The sequence below is a fragment of the Oryctolagus cuniculus genome, chromosome 3 (genome assembly GCF_051225735.1).
Source record: "Oryctolagus cuniculus isolate XC-2025 breed Fujian yellow rabbit chromosome 3, ASM5122573v1, whole genome shotgun sequence".
NCBI classification, from domain to species: Eukaryota; Metazoa; Chordata; class Mammalia; order Lagomorpha; family Leporidae; genus Oryctolagus; species Oryctolagus cuniculus.
The window spans coordinates 99,365,359-99,380,761 of record NC_142869.1 but is presented as its reverse complement, the minus strand read 5'-3'; the positions used below and the strand labels follow the sequence as shown (position 1 = coordinate 99,380,761).

Here is a 15,403-nt window from a genome sequence, read left to right as displayed (position 1 = left end):
CCTTTAGCAGGACAATCACTTTCTCAATTCACAGAAGTAGGAGAAGTAATAAAGTGTTGTTTTAAGCCACTAATTTCTGTATTTGTTACACAGTTATGGACAATGGAAATATAAGAAAAGTGCTGCCTGGAAGTGGGGTGCTGATGTAACTGAAGGCCAAGATATCTGCCATTGTAGCCAGATAAAAATTCTGTAGTGAGCATTGAAAAGATAAAAGAATGTATTGATATTGGACATTTGAGAAGCAATGAACCATGGTAGTTAGTGACAAGAAGTAACATAAAAGATAGAAAATAATATATAAGGAAATTTATAGATAGAATGGTAAAAGTGCTAATGGAGGTATCTTTTGGATCCCTTATATAATCATGTCATCTGCAAATAGGGATACTTTGATTTTCTCCTTTCCAATTTGTATCCCTTTGATTTCTTTTTCTTGCCTAACAGCCCTGGCTAAAACTTCCAGGACTATTTTGAATAGCAATGGTGACAGTGGGCATCCTTGTCTGGTGCCAGATCTCAGGGGGAATTCTTCCAACTTTTCTGCATTAAATAAGATACTGACTGTGGGTTTGTCATAAGTTGCCTTTATTGTGCTGAGGAATGTTCCTTCTATACTCAATTTACTTGAGGTTTTCATCAGGAAAGAGTCTTGTTTTTTAAAAAAAAGTGTTATTTGGTTCATTCTATCTTTATAATGGGATAAGAATCAGATAACGACCAAATAAAGAACTACTGTTCAATTAGAATAAATAGGAAATATTTTCAATCAAGTCTTCCAGGGTTGGGAAAATAAAAAAAAAAAAATTCTCAACTGCAAATCTCTTCAACCTACAACATATTCTCAAAACATAAAATAAATAAAACTGGAGGCAAAGAAAAAAATCTTTAAACATAATCTTGAACTCTTACAGCTGATGAAAGGTATAGCTATAAGATCTTTTGGCGAGATTTTGTAGACCTTCTCAGCTAGACAACATAGCTTCTAAACATATTTAATTATTTCTTTTTAAAAGATTGATTCATTTGAAAGGCAGAGAGAGAGAGAGGACGAGAGAGAGAGAGCATGTGTGTGACAGAGGGAGAAAGAATCTTCAGTCTACTGATTCCCATTCCTAATGGCCAGGCTGGAGCCAGAAACCAGGACTCCATCTGGGTCTACCATGTGAGTGACAGGAACACAAGTACTTGAGCCACCACACATTGCGTTCCCAGGTGTATTAGCAGGGAGCTGAATCAGAAGCAGACTAGCTGGGACTGGAACTGTCACTTGGACTTGGGATGTAGACTTCTCAAGTAGCAGCTTAACCTGCTGCACAGGATATCTGCCAGTATCTTCTAAAAATATTAACAGTGTTTTTGCCATGGAAATTTAACTCTCTGCCCAAGTGAAATAGGACTACTTGCGAGTGCTACTTTTATGTAATAGGAAAGTTATAATTTGATGCACAATGGCTGGAGCTGCACTGATCTGAAGCCAGGAGCCAGGAGCTTCCCCCAGGTCTCCTATGCAGGTGCAGGGGCCCAAGGACTTGGGCCATCTTCCACTGCTTTTCCAGGCCATAGCAGAGAGCTGGATCGGAAGTGGAGCAGCTGGGTCTCGAACTGGCACCCATAGGGGATGCTGGTGCTTCAGGCCAGAGCATTAACCCTCTGTGCCACAGCACCGGCATTGACATATAAGCTTTTTTTATTTGACAGGGTTAGGCAGTGAGAGAGAGACAGAGAGAAAGGTCTTCTTTCTGTTGGTTCACCCCTCAAGTGGCTGCTATGGCCGGCGCGCTGCACCGATCCAAAGCCAGGAGCCAGGTGCTTCTTCCTGATCTCTCATGTGGGTGCAGGGCCCAAGCACTTGTGCCATCCTCCACTGCCTTTCCGCGCCACAGCAGAGAGCTGGACTGGAAGAGGAGCAACCAGGATAGGATCCAGCGCCCCAACCGGGACTAGAACCTGGAGTACCGGCACCGCAGGCAGAGGATTAGCCTAGTGAGCTGCGGCACCAGCCATATAAGCTCTTAAAAAGAGTAAAACTGGGCCAGTGTTGTTGCCTAGAGCATAAAGCCACAGCCTGTCACACCAGGATGCCATATGGGAATCAGTTCAGGTCTCAGCTGTTCCACTTACAATCTAGCTGCCTGCTAATGGCCTGCAAAAAGCAGTGAAAGATGGCCCAAGTATTTAGATTCCTGCCACCCAGCCACAACTATTGGGACCATTTGGGAGTGAGCCATCAGATGGAAGATAGCTCTCCCTCTCTCCTTCTCCCTTTCTCTCCCTCTCCCTTTCCCATCCATGGAAATTCTTCAAATTTACTATTTTAAAAAAGGAGGATAATTAGTTATTGACACTTTAATGACCATTCAGGTGAATGTTTGCATAGTTAGCATCGATGCTCTTAAGTGGAATTGCCTAAAACACTTGGTGAGCTTTTTTATTTCTTTAAACATCCTTCTATATAATATTTTAGCGGGAATGCTGCTATTAAACCCATCCTTCCCCAAAATTTAAAAATATTTATTTGAAAGGCAGAGTTACACAGAGGGGTTGAGGGTGAGTTCAATCTGCTAGTTTTCTCCCCAAATGGCTGTAACAGCGGGAGCTGGGCCAAGCCTAAGCCGGGATCCAAGAGCTTCTTCAAAGTCCTTCATATGAGTGCATGGGCCCAGGGATTTGGGACATTCTCTGCTGCTTTCCCAGGAGCATTAGCAGAGTTGGAAGTGGAGCAGCAGGGGCTGGAACCAGCGCCCATATGGGATGCTCTTGATGCAAGCTGTAGCTTAAACTCACCAGCTCCTCTCAAAATCTTAGATTTTCCTTAAGTAAGGGTTTCTCAAGAAACTTTTTTATTTATAAAAGGAGAACAAATTCCATGTAAATTTAAGAAAATAATGACTTCCCACTCTACATTCCTTTCCTCCCTCATTCCTACCCTCCTTCCTCTTTCCTTTCTTATTTTAATTTTTACAAGGATCTACTTCCAATTTACTTTGTAATCCCAAGTTTGTCCCTGCATCAAATAAAGAATTCAACAAGTAGTAAGTAAAAAAACCACTGTTCCTCAGGAGTATAGTGGAGGGATATAAACAATAACCAAACTTTTATGAACAACACACCAGCAACTTCTAGAATGACTCAATGGTCCCTGATTCCGGTCATTCATTTCCTTGTCCATTTCCCTCCCCTTGGATGTGAGCTGAATCTAGTGACCACATTCTAATGAAAAGATTCTGGCAAAAGTGATTAAAATGATTAAATTACAGAAGACTCTGGCTTCTGTGTTTCTAGGCTTTTTTTCCTCTTTTACTCACTCAGCCTCATGGAAATTAGGTGCAATATTGACCTTTACCCTACAGAGAGGACCTTGTGGCAAAAAACTAAGAGAACCAAAAGTCAACAAATAATGAAGATGTTCAATCCAAAGCTCATGGGGAACTGAATCCAGCCCTGTTTGAGATGAATACCACCCCAGCAAACCTACAGACGTCAGCCCTTTAAGCAAGCATTATTTAAATGACTGAGCTGTTTACACTTAATTTCTGAGCCACAGGAACAGATGATAAATGCTTACTGTTTCAGGACAGTAGGTTTTCAGGTAATCTGTACACATCCATGGATAACGAATATAGCAAGAAGGAGGTTGAGAAAGACATTCAGCTTCAAGCAATGTATTTGTCATTTAAAAGGAATAAAGACTCTGAATGTGGAAACAAGGGGCCAGAAGGTACAGAAACTACTACAGAGAACAACTTCAAGGAAGTAAAACTGAGTCCGAATCAAGGAACTTGTGGCCTGTGTCAGCTGGACTTCAGGATTCTCTGTGTCACTTATTGCTGCTGTGTCTTCTCTAAGCTCTCACCTTGTTTTTATTGGGTATGTCTAAGGTATTTTTTGTCCCTGTCTCGCTATATTTTGTTGCATGTGTGTCTTCTTAAAGTACTGGATTTTAGGCTGAAAGGGGCCATACAAAAGGAGCCTCGAACACACAAACCATACCAGAATGATTTAGATAACAAGACCCTAGGTTTGAGTTTGATACCATAATGGAACGAGAGTTTTGAGGTCTCAAGAGGAGTGTATTTGGAAGGCACTTGAGATGTTAGGGGTCAGAGAACTGACTTTAATATCTAGTCTCAAAATGGTAAATTCTGACATGGTATAATCTACTAAACCAGATATAATCTACTCCCACACTGAATCTCAGCTAGCCCTAGCCTCTTTTTTTATAAAATTTTTTTAAAGATTTATTTATTTGATAGGCAGAGTTAAAGAGAGAGGTAGAGAGAGAAGGTCTTCCATCCACTGGTTGACTCCCCAGATGGCTGCAATGGCCAGAGCTGTGCCGATCCGAAGCCAAGAGCCAGGAGCTTCTTCTGGGTCTCCCACGTGGGTGCAGGCACCCAAGGACTTGAGCCATCCTCTACTGCTTTCCCAGGCCAGAGCAGAGAACTGGATTGGAAGAAGAGCAGCCAGGAATAGAACCGGCACCCATATGGGATGCCAGCGCTTCAGGCCAGGGCGTTAACCCGCTGAGCCACAGCGCCAGCCCCATAACCCTAGACTCTTAAACTGCAAAATATAATTTTGATTCAACAAACTATTGTATCATGGCTGATTATTTTAATATTCCCTAGGGTTAACACAGTACTTAATCCTTTGAATGAACCACATTAGAACTGAAGACTGAGCTCAGAGACATGGGGAATAATTGAAACAATTGGAATTCCATGAGGAAAAAAATTCTTCTCCAACTCAGCACACTTCCAGCCCTTTTCCAACCATATCAATTGAATTCCTTTTTAAAAAAAAGCTTTTAAAATATTAGTTTATTTTGCTTTTTATTTGAAAGGCAGAGACAGAGGGTTAGAGATTTCCTATCATTTTGGTTTACTCTTCAAATGCCCCAAACAGCCAGGGCTGGGCCAGGCCAAAGTCAGGAGCCAAGAACTCAGTCTGGTCCTCTGCCGTGGGTAATAGGGGTCCAAGTACTTTAACCACCATCCGTTCCCTTCCAGGGTGTGCATTAACTGGAATCTCGATGCTACGTTGAGTAGAAAGGACTGGAACTAGGAACTTCAATAGGAGATGCAGGCATCCTAAATGGCAATTTGATGGCTACACTACACATCTGCCCCATTACTGTTTTTAGATTTTAAAAACCTCAAGTATTTTTCTAGTAAGTGTTACTGTTTTATTATAAGTAGTAACTTGATAAGAACTAGAGTTGTTTGTGTGCTTAATATGTGTCAGACATTCATCTAATTCTATATATTTATAATCCCTATTATTACCCTCAGAGATAAATACAACTATTACGTTCATATAATTCATAAAGCAGGAGAAATTAGTAATGCATCCAAGATCAAAGCGCTGGAAAGTGGTAAATTTGGGTTCCAAACCTGTCAATATGGTTTCCAGATCCATAAATTTAGGAAATATATAACACTCTCCCAAAGACCACATCCTCTTAGAGAACACTGGAAGTTTGCTTGATTCGAACCGTTTACACCTTTCCCCACCTTTCACTTTCTGCATGATGAACACATAAGTACTAACTTTGAACATCCATCTCCAATGTGAAATAAACGAACATGATGACTTATTCCGTTCACTTCTCAAAGAAACATACAAGGAAGCACTTTGTTATCTCTAAATTCTATCACAAAGCCTTTTACACGTGTCTGTCTCAGTCACGGCTGTTGTGGCCATTTGGGGAGCAAACCAGGGAATGGTTTCTCTCGCTCTGTCTCTCTCTCTCTCTCTCTCACTCTCTTTCTCTCATTCTGCCTCTCAAATAAAGAAATCAATCTTTAAAAAATAGCATGAAATTATACAGCTTCCTTAAGATTGCTGCAGAAAGGGACAGAATGAGAGAAGGTGAAGGCCCAGGTCTTCCACAAGAGCACCTCAAACACAGCAGATCTGGTTTCATCAGATCTGCCTACCCAGCCTTCAGAACTGTTCACTGAACTCTGGCTAGACACTGCACCATTTAGGCAGAGGAATAGAGGGAAAAGCAAAAAGTGTATGATTACCTTAGCTGCAGAATGCTCAGAGCCTGGGAGGAGATAGCCACTATGTAAACAGACAGCACATAGGAAAGGATTATAAATTTTGGAAAGGATTGTAAAGAAAAAGAACAGTGTGCGGGGCCGGAGCTGTAGTGCAGTAGGTTAATCCTTTGCCTGCGGTGCCAGCATCCCATATGGGCGCTGGTTCTAGTCCTGGCTGCTCCTCTTCCAATCCAGCTCTCTGCTCTGGCCTGGGAAATCAGTAGAGGATGGCCCAAGTGCTTGGGCCCTGCACCCGCATGAGAGACCAGGAAGAAGCACCTGGCTCCTGACTTTGGATCCGCACAGCTCTGACCGTTGCGGCCATTAGGGGAGTGAACCAATGGAAGGAAGACCTTTCTCTCTGTCTCTCCCTCTCACTGTCTGTAACTCTACCTCTCAAATAAATAAAATCTTAAGAAAAAGAAAAAGAACAGTGTGCACAGAGAATACCAAGGGGAAACATTTATAGATTGGGTAGTTAGAGATGGCCCTACCAAGTAAGAGGAGATACAAGGACTTGAGAATGGAGGGGAAAGCATTCTGAAGAGTAAGGACGGCCACTGTGGAAATGAGTTTCACGTTTTGAGAGACATAGTTAATAGTCAAAATTTCCTATTTACAAGTTCAAACACATTTTCTAAATTTCCTAAGGTCCTTTTCAAATTGATCACTATATAATTTAATGAAACAAAAATGTGGTGTTGTGAGCAGTTTTCAAAGTTAGCTAATTAGTTCTCTTAGCTATTCCAGTTAATGTAAGAAAACCCACCCAACAACATTAATCAGAGGGGACTCATAACCATCAAGAACTGAAATGTCCATTTGACATTTGAATGTCCTTTCTATCTAATCTGTTCTCATCCAAAAGGGAGAGAAATATTCTTCTCGTTTGTCTTACACTGACCAGTCAGTGAGAAGTTATACAACAGGGCCAGCAAACTGCAGCCCCAGGCCAAATCCAGTCCACCATCTGCTTTTGTTCAGCTGTCAAGCTAGGAATTGTTTTTAAATTTTCAAAATTTTTAATTAACAAAGTACTTCATGGCATATGAAAATTATATAAGGTCCAAATTTCATTACAACTTTTTCTTTTGGAACTTAGCAATGCTCTATTTATAGTCTGCCTATGGCATCTTTCACACTATAGAAAAGGGCAGAACCGTGTAGTTGTGTGATTTAATCCTCCGCAAAGGCTAAATTATTTAACCTCTGCTACTTTACAGAGAAGTTTACTGATCCATGAATTAAAATTCTAGTTGGCTGAGTTATCAATAACACACTCATGTCCCTGATATTTAATTCAGTTGTGTGTGTGTGCCTGTGGCTTTTATTGTAACCTTGAAATGTCTATGAGATACTTTTTCTTTTCTTTTTTTTTTTTTTTTTTTTTTTTTGACAGACAGAGTTAGACAGCGAGAGAGAGAGAAAGGTCTTCCTTTCCATTGGTTCACCCCCAAAATGGCTGCTACAACCGGCGTGCTGTGCCAATCCGAAGCCAGGAGCCAGGTGCTTCCTCCTGGTTTCCTATATGAATACAAGGCCCAAGCACTTGAGCCATCCTCCACTGCCTTTCTGGTCCACAGCAGAGAGCTGGACTGGAAGAGGAGCAACCGGGACAGAACTGGTGCCCCAACCGGGACTAGAACCCGGGGTACCAGTGCTGCAGGCAGAGGATTAGCCTAGTGAGCTGTGACGCCAGCCAATGAGATACTTTTTCTACCTTTAATTTTTAAGAACATTATCCTACTATACACAAGATAATTAATGCTCTTATTTAGAAAAACCATGACTTTTTACATTAATTCTTTAAGAGCTTCCTAAATTTTATGTGCTGAAAAATCTTCTGAAATTATAATACAACAAGTTGACATTAGGTGTCAGTATTTTACATATTATTCAGCAAGTGTATGTCAATGGAAAACATTGTATTCATGCAGAAAGTATCTTCTTTGGAAAAATTCATCTGTTATACTGCCTATGCTGACAATTTTTTTGGTTTCTGTATTAGTGAAATGATTTTCATGATTCCTATAAAATGGATTTTTTATATCTCCAACATTTTTAGGTGTCTGCTATACATTTTGTCATATTTCTGTGAATAGAAATAGATGGCTCTAACAAGTGTCTTTTAAATGCTCTTCATGGTGATCTGAATAACATTTCACCAGGGAGGCCACTTACAGGCTGGGTGGTTTCTCTGGAGTGAATGCTGGGGAGGCATTATAAGGGAGTGGAAAGGAAACCGAGTTAAAATTCCTCCTCCAGGACTTACTGGCTTTGTGATTTAGTGTACTTTCCTTAAGCTAATCTATGCTTCAATTTTCTAATTTGTATCATTGTGGGTGGGATGTAAAATAATCTAGTTTCTACTCCATGGGTAGGCTGTAAGGATTAAATATTCTAACACTGTTTTTCATAAACCATTTGTCAGACTGGCTGGTACAATGCATGCCTCATAAATGTAAGAACCTACTTCCTGTCAACTCCTCTGCTTCTTTTATCTTTAAATTATCTTGAATAAATGAGTTAATACATGGAAAATAAACAGCATATGACTTTTGATAATTATGCAAAATCTTGTAATTCCATATGTATGTGTTCTGTGCATGCCTCAAGGACTTTTTATTTGGTTTCTTATCACCAAGCTTGAAATTTCCCAAGGAATCACATTAAATAAGATCAAATCTATTCCACAACTCTGTACCTCTCTATAAAAGATTTAGTTTGAATTTATTTTAGTGCTTTGATATCTATACTCAGTAAATAAGCTGAAAAAAATTCCTAAATACATTAAAAACTATACCGAGCTCTTAACATTAGTAAGGAAAAATTAAACAACCAGTAAAGGGCAAAGAACATAAATAGGCAATATACACATGCACTCATAAATATTACCCATGATCAATAAATATTTAATAAAGTATTCAGTTCTACTAAGAATAAACTAATAAGTAGAACCACTGAGCCTGGAAAACTCATTGCTAAAGAATAATCATTATTTTTCTCTTGGATGAAGGTACTAGATTAAAAGTGCTCAAGTTACTTGTTTGCTCATCCAGTTGATCACAAACTCTCTCTTTCTCTTGAATCTGAGCTGACCTTAGTGACTTCATTGGCCTGTAGGATGTGGGCCTTTTGTGACTATCACAAAAGCCTTTACAGTTTGTACTCTATTTTCTCAGAATGCTCTCTCTGGGAGAAGTTGGCTACCATGCCCAGAGTCCCACTGCCCTAAGACTGCCACGCTGCAGATGACACATGTCACCATTCCCGTTAGCAGACTCAGCAGAACCAAGCCATTTTGCCATTTCCACTGAAGCACCAGATGTGTGAATAAAGAAAACCTGGCCCCAGTAGACCACTTCTTTCACCAGTTGAATACAACTCAATGTCAGCTGATGTCACATAAAGCAAGAAGATTCATTAAACCAAACCCTACCCCATTTCTAGAGCAAACTTCATTAGGTGTGTTGATTTCACTCCCGTGATAACAAACTTGGGATAAAAGTTTTTGGAATTTGGGGATATTTGCTAAATACTGGGAGATAATCAAAACAAGGCAATCCCCAATAATGAAGGATTACATAGAAAAAGAGAAAAAGAAAAGGTTTAAATTGTCATATAAATTGGTGGTAAAGCTAAAAAATTAAAATTTAAACATGACAACTCAATTATGAAAAAATAAAATCCTGAACCCCCAATGTCTGTTAAATTTCTGTTGCACCAAAATCCTCTGAAGCCACTTGGAAAAGTAGGAGTGGAATGAAACTTGTTAATGACAGATATTCTTAGCTCATATCATGACAAAATGTGATCTGATCTGAATGCATTTGACATAAGTTCACATAAATCTATTATTTTCATCCACTGAACTTAACATGAATATGAACCCATAGGTTTTGCTGTAAATGTATTGCAGAACCTAAATGTTGATACCCTAGCCCCACTAGGAATGTTATATATCATAGAATATATATACCATATAGTTTGTAAACTCAGAAAAATTCTAAACTTTTAATCATAAATAGACTCTGTGGGGAGCAACCGGACTAGACTAAGTTACTCGAATTAAGACTTATTCTATGCATCTGCTCTCCCACAATGTGGCGTTGGGAGAGAAGTAAACAGCTTCCGCACAGCTGCCTCCAGTTCAACTAATAAACTGTAGGACTTGCTCCTGATTGGAGGAGAGCAGCGTACTCGGCGTGTGGGCAGCCGAGTTAGGATTGGCGGAGGAGGACTATAAAGGAGGAGAGAGACGGCATGCACGAGGGAACATCTAAGGGGAACATCTGAGGGAACCCGTGCAGCCCCTGAGAAAGCCGGCCGGCGGTGTGCCGCTCCCCTGCGGAAGTGGGGAATGCGGCCAGGGGGAACTGCCCTTCCACGGAGGTGGAAGGGATAGTAGCCAACCCGGGAAGAACCAGCAGCAAACCCGGGGAGGGCCGAGCAGACGAGAGAACATCGCAGGGTCCTGTGTTGTTCCTCCACGAAGAGGGGGAGCGACAGACTCAAAAGTTTCAAATAAAAGCCTGAGAATCTGTGTTTTATAGCAGTTAAACGTGTCATCTCAGCAATCCCACTGCTGGGTTCAATTGTCAATCTTGCCACTGAACTGGTGTATGACCTTGGGCAAGTTCCTTAATCTTCTTGTACTTTAAATTCCCCATCTGTAAAATGGGAGCAACAATGGTACCCACATTATAGAATTACTCTTAAGATTAAGTAACAAATGCTGAATAAGTTATTAATAGCTATTATCATTTTTTATATTTTCCCCAAAACATATCAATAGCTGAAGAATATGGGGGAATGGGAACTTAAGTGCCCTAATAGTACTGGGTGGGGAGTGGGGAGTGGGGAGGGTGGCTATTTCTTATTTATTTGTTGTTACTTGACTTTGCAACAGTGCCTTTTTTTCTTACCTGATATCTTTCTTGCTGGATACTATTTCTGCTGTCCACTTTGGGAAATATATGCAGCATATTAACACTTATCTACCTTCTGATTTCCCACCTGGAAAGAGTTGTTCACACCCAGGTCCTTGAATGCCAACAACCTCCTGCATGTGTTGGAGGTGGGAATGAATGATTATCTCAGGCTCTCCTCCACATCAATGTGCTGTACCACCACTTCCACTCTTCCGTAGCTACCCCAACTTGGCATGAGTCACTCTGATGAGAGTTTTCCACCCAGAGGTTCTAAAATGTGATCAGAGCAAAAGTCCTCCCTCCCCTTAACTCATCTATCAAGCTACTGAGGGATTTTCTCTTGCTTCCCTTTCTCCTCAGCACAATCTTTGTTTGAACTCTTGCCACTTTCAAAAAAAAAATTTTTTTTTGGCTCTCTTCAAGTAGATGCCCTGTGTACAGCACAGTCTCTAATTCTCATTTCTCATTCTGATGGTTTAGAACAGTGATTCTCAAAGTGTGGTGCCCAGACCAAAACTGGCAGCAAGATCTCTGTATTTGTTGAAATGCAAATTCTTGTTCTGTACCCCAGCCCCAGGGATTTAGAACCTCCGAGGGTGGGGCTGGCAATCTGTCTTTAAATAGCCGAGCCGAGTTGTTCTAATGCAAGTTAAAGATTGTGAAGCATTGCTTTAGATAATAATTCTACATACCTCGTCTGCCAGATTCACTTAATAATATGTTTACTTAAGGTGAGTTTTGGAGGATGCCGAATCCTTTTCTTCCCCGAAAACAATTCCTGATTTTACAAATTATAGCCTCAATGAAGACAAAAAGCAAGTCTAGATTTATAGAGCTAAACTATGAACTTTGTTAAACCACATTTGTCTCTTCCAAAACCACTAAAATCTGCTGTGAACAGTCACAGGAATGACTTCAGGAAGCCAAAATGCCTCTGTTTAGTGTCTTTTAGAAGTGCTATTCTCATTTAAACTATTAAAATAATTTTATTTCTAGATATTTGTCTTAAATAGGTATTCATTTTATCTATTGTTGTATAACAGACCACCCTAAAATTTAATTTGGAAAAGAAATCCACATGTTTTTATCTGTCCATAACTCTGTATGTCAGGAATTGGATGAGACTCATCTGTGTGGTCCATCTCTCTCTCTCTCTCTCTCTCTCTCTCTCTCTCTCTCCCCCTCCTCACAAACACACACACACCCTATCATCCCCACCAATGGATGCTTAGGTTTTCTTTAACAATGACTAGATCCCAAGCATTAGCATTCTTAGTGTTGAAAGCTGAAGCAGTATATCTTTCAAACTTTGCAAGTCTCATAGTGTCACTTCTACTGGATTCTGTTGATGAAAACAAGTTTAAGAGCTTGTCCAGAACTAAGAGAAAGGTTTAAAGACTCAACTTCTTGGTGGTAAGGTATCACAATCACACTGTGGAGGATCATGTGGGATGATGTACTGGTGTGGTTAGCTATACCAATACAATAGAATGCAAATATATTCACCAGAAACCATATTCAGACAAACAAATCCATATATATTATTTTTAAAGGTGTATATCTGAAATCAATTTAACTGCATAAATGCAGGAGACTGATTTAATCATTTCATCATTAAAAATCCTATTTTCGAATCCTGCACCCAACACTGGCAATAGATATAGAAATAGGGAAACATGATTCCATCTCAAAAAGAACAAGAACCAGAAATATAGAGTGATATCATTAATTCTAAGAATGAGTTACATAGGTGTGAACTTACCAAGTTTTATGAAATTGGAGCGTTTGTTTTAATCCCAACATAGGTATTAGATGAAGACTTCCTCTTTCTTTTAGTTTCTGAAATCCTCAGATGACTCAACTTCACAGGTTTCCTTTAAGGGAAGGAATACATGAGTCAGAGAGGAAATGGTGCCATCTAAGTGCAGTGGCATTATTGCGTATAGAAGGCTTCACTTTCAAAAATGAACTAGATGTGCTCCGTCAAAAAAGATTAAAAATAAAGAGCATAGCGTGTGGGTGACTGATGTAGTCCTCCATTCCACTCAGGGAGTGAAGGACCAATACTGATGTGACAAGGCTGACACAAATTCCTCCACACTTCCTAAATACCTCCCTAGAACAAGCATCTCCCACTCTGAATTGAATTCTAATGTTTAAAGACTAGGTTTATTTTTTACATCCTGTATCTGAAAACCAAGCAAAATATCTCATTTTCCAAGTCTATAGGAAAATCTATCTCACTGGCTTTCTTAAAGGATCTAGGCACGTGGGTTCCACTGCAGATTTACAATTTGGTTAGGGGTCACCAAGGCCTTGGAATCCTACATCCTTGCATCTTTCAGATGTAGAAACTCAAGAACAAAATAATTGAATTCTAGAACCCAGAAATTCTAACTCTGTTAATTTTAAGTTGCTTTTCTACCCTGTTTTTCTACAAGGATCCTATTTCTTGATTGCAGCACAGTCCCTCTCAATGGGGACAACAAGGTTTTAGATAACGCCCTTACTGATTGTTCTGTTCAGTTCATCTACATAAACCTGCTTTTGTCCTGAAATAAAATAGGACATTCCCTCATTAGGTTCCCTCTCTTCAAATAATGACATGCTTTACTCAAAAATGGGAGATTTATCATTGAGAGGAGAAAGTATCCATTGAATTGCAGGAAGTACTTGAGCAACCCCAACCACACACCAGTCTCCATTCCATCCTAAAAGCAGGGAGTAGGGGAGTTCACCTGTGTGATCACTTGCTGTTCCAACTGCTCTCACACTAACTTTCAGGAGAATAAAATGTAATTCAAGCGTACTGCCAACTGAGATTCTTGACACCAACTAAGTCTCACCTCCTAAAACCTACAGAAAATTGGAGCCATTCTTTGAGTGTTAATACTCTCTCGCTCTCGGCTCTCCAAGTCAAAGTCCCTCAGCCAAAGAGACACACCGGCAGTTTTGTTTTTTAAAATTACTATTCATGCTAATCCAGTAAGCCTTGAAAACAATGTATTGACAAGAGAGTAGCTGAAATGATAATCTCACTCTGCGCAAAACTTTCATCCTATCTGTAGTAATAGATTATTAACACTAAATGTGCAAAAAATGCATTCTCCCATAATCACCTCTTACCTGACATTGTCACAAAAATAATGTCTACTTAAGTAGGAATATTAAAATATCCTCCCTTGTAGCTTAATACTTTTTAGATATAATAATTAACAAAATTGTGAATAACTTGTTTTAAATGACCATCTGTTTCAAGGCCCTTAAGTACCTAGTCCTCCTTGATGAGCGAGGTCAGCCTGCTTTTACTTAGTTCCAAAGCCTCTGTTTTGCTTGTGCTCCTTATTTAGCACCTTTGGGTTACATACTTGCTTGCTGTATCTGGAAATAACCCTCTCTGCTAATTGGAGATACAGACAATTGTCACATATTTTAATATTCTGCCACATCAGAAATGTGGAAGAATCTTATCAAATCTATTGTAAGCAGGCAGTCAAAAAGAAAAACATGATTATCTAATAGCAATTTCTGTTGTCTCTCAACGTTCCCTCCCTAAATTCTTTCACATTCCTTCAACTTGCCATCTGTTTCTGTTACTATATTTCAACCCTCTTCAATTAACCTTTGCTTTGTTCAAGTTCTTCCCTAGGTATCAGTTTACTATTACTGCTGTAACAAATGACTACAAAAGTACGAACTTAAAACCACTAATTATCTTACAGTTCTGTAGGTTAGAAGTCCAAGAAGGTCTCACTGGATGATATCAGGCTGTTGATAGAGAATTATTTATGGAAGCTCTAGCAGGGAATCTTTTTCCTTGATTCTTCCAGTTTCTAGAGGCTACCCAGGTTCCTTTGTGCTAGGCCCCTCCCTTTAGCTTTAAAGCTAGCAACATTACGTCTGTAAAATCCGTCAGCTTTTAAGGATCCGCATGATTAGATTGAACCCAGCTGTGTAAGCAAGGATACTATTCCTCATCTCAGGGTCTTTAACTTTAGTCACATTGGCAAAGTCCCCCTTTCCATATCAAGTAACATATTTGTGGGTGTAGGGATTAGGGTATGGATATCTTTGGGAGTCAATTGTATCACCTACTACAGTTGGTTTTAAATCGTTCCCTTTCTCTCCCCCTAGATTGATGTTGCTACTTTGGATAACCTTTGATACCGTTTTACCACATCAAGTAACATTTGTATGTTGTGTACAAAAACCCTTTGTACACAATGTACAAACAAGTGACTTCTTGTACATTCCCTTCGTCTGGGAAACCTATGTAACTGATTTTTGGTGGAAATGAGCAAAATATTCCAAAGTGTTACATTATATTTTTAACAAAATTTTATTATTTTTATACAACATGAGTTGTTTTGAGTAATATAGCTTCTCATAGCAAATCTGTTATCATCTTAGACAATAGTAAGT

General features: G+C 39.7%; 1 long non-coding RNA gene across 6 annotated transcripts in view; it reads right to left on the bottom strand.

The window, feature by feature from the left end:
• The window catches only part of LOC149127440 (uncharacterized), a 77,835-nt gene extending 62,924 nt beyond the window's left edge, over window positions 1-14,911 (bottom strand). For 3 of the 6 annotated variants that reach the window (XR_016231570.1, XR_016231567.1, XR_016231572.1), the window contains exons 1-2: window positions 14,702-14,911; window positions 12,744-12,855 (exon numbers count right to left, since the gene is read on the bottom strand). This is a non-coding gene — a long non-coding RNA (uncharacterized LOC149127440). Of the gene's footprint in view, window positions 1-4,229; window positions 4,447-8,805; window positions 10,721-10,981; window positions 11,113-12,743; window positions 12,856-14,701 lie in introns of those variants that run through there. The other 3 variants (XR_016231569.1, XR_016231568.1, XR_016231571.1) reach the window with 3 other exon arrangements.
• Window positions 14,912-15,403: the final 492 nt, after the last annotated feature.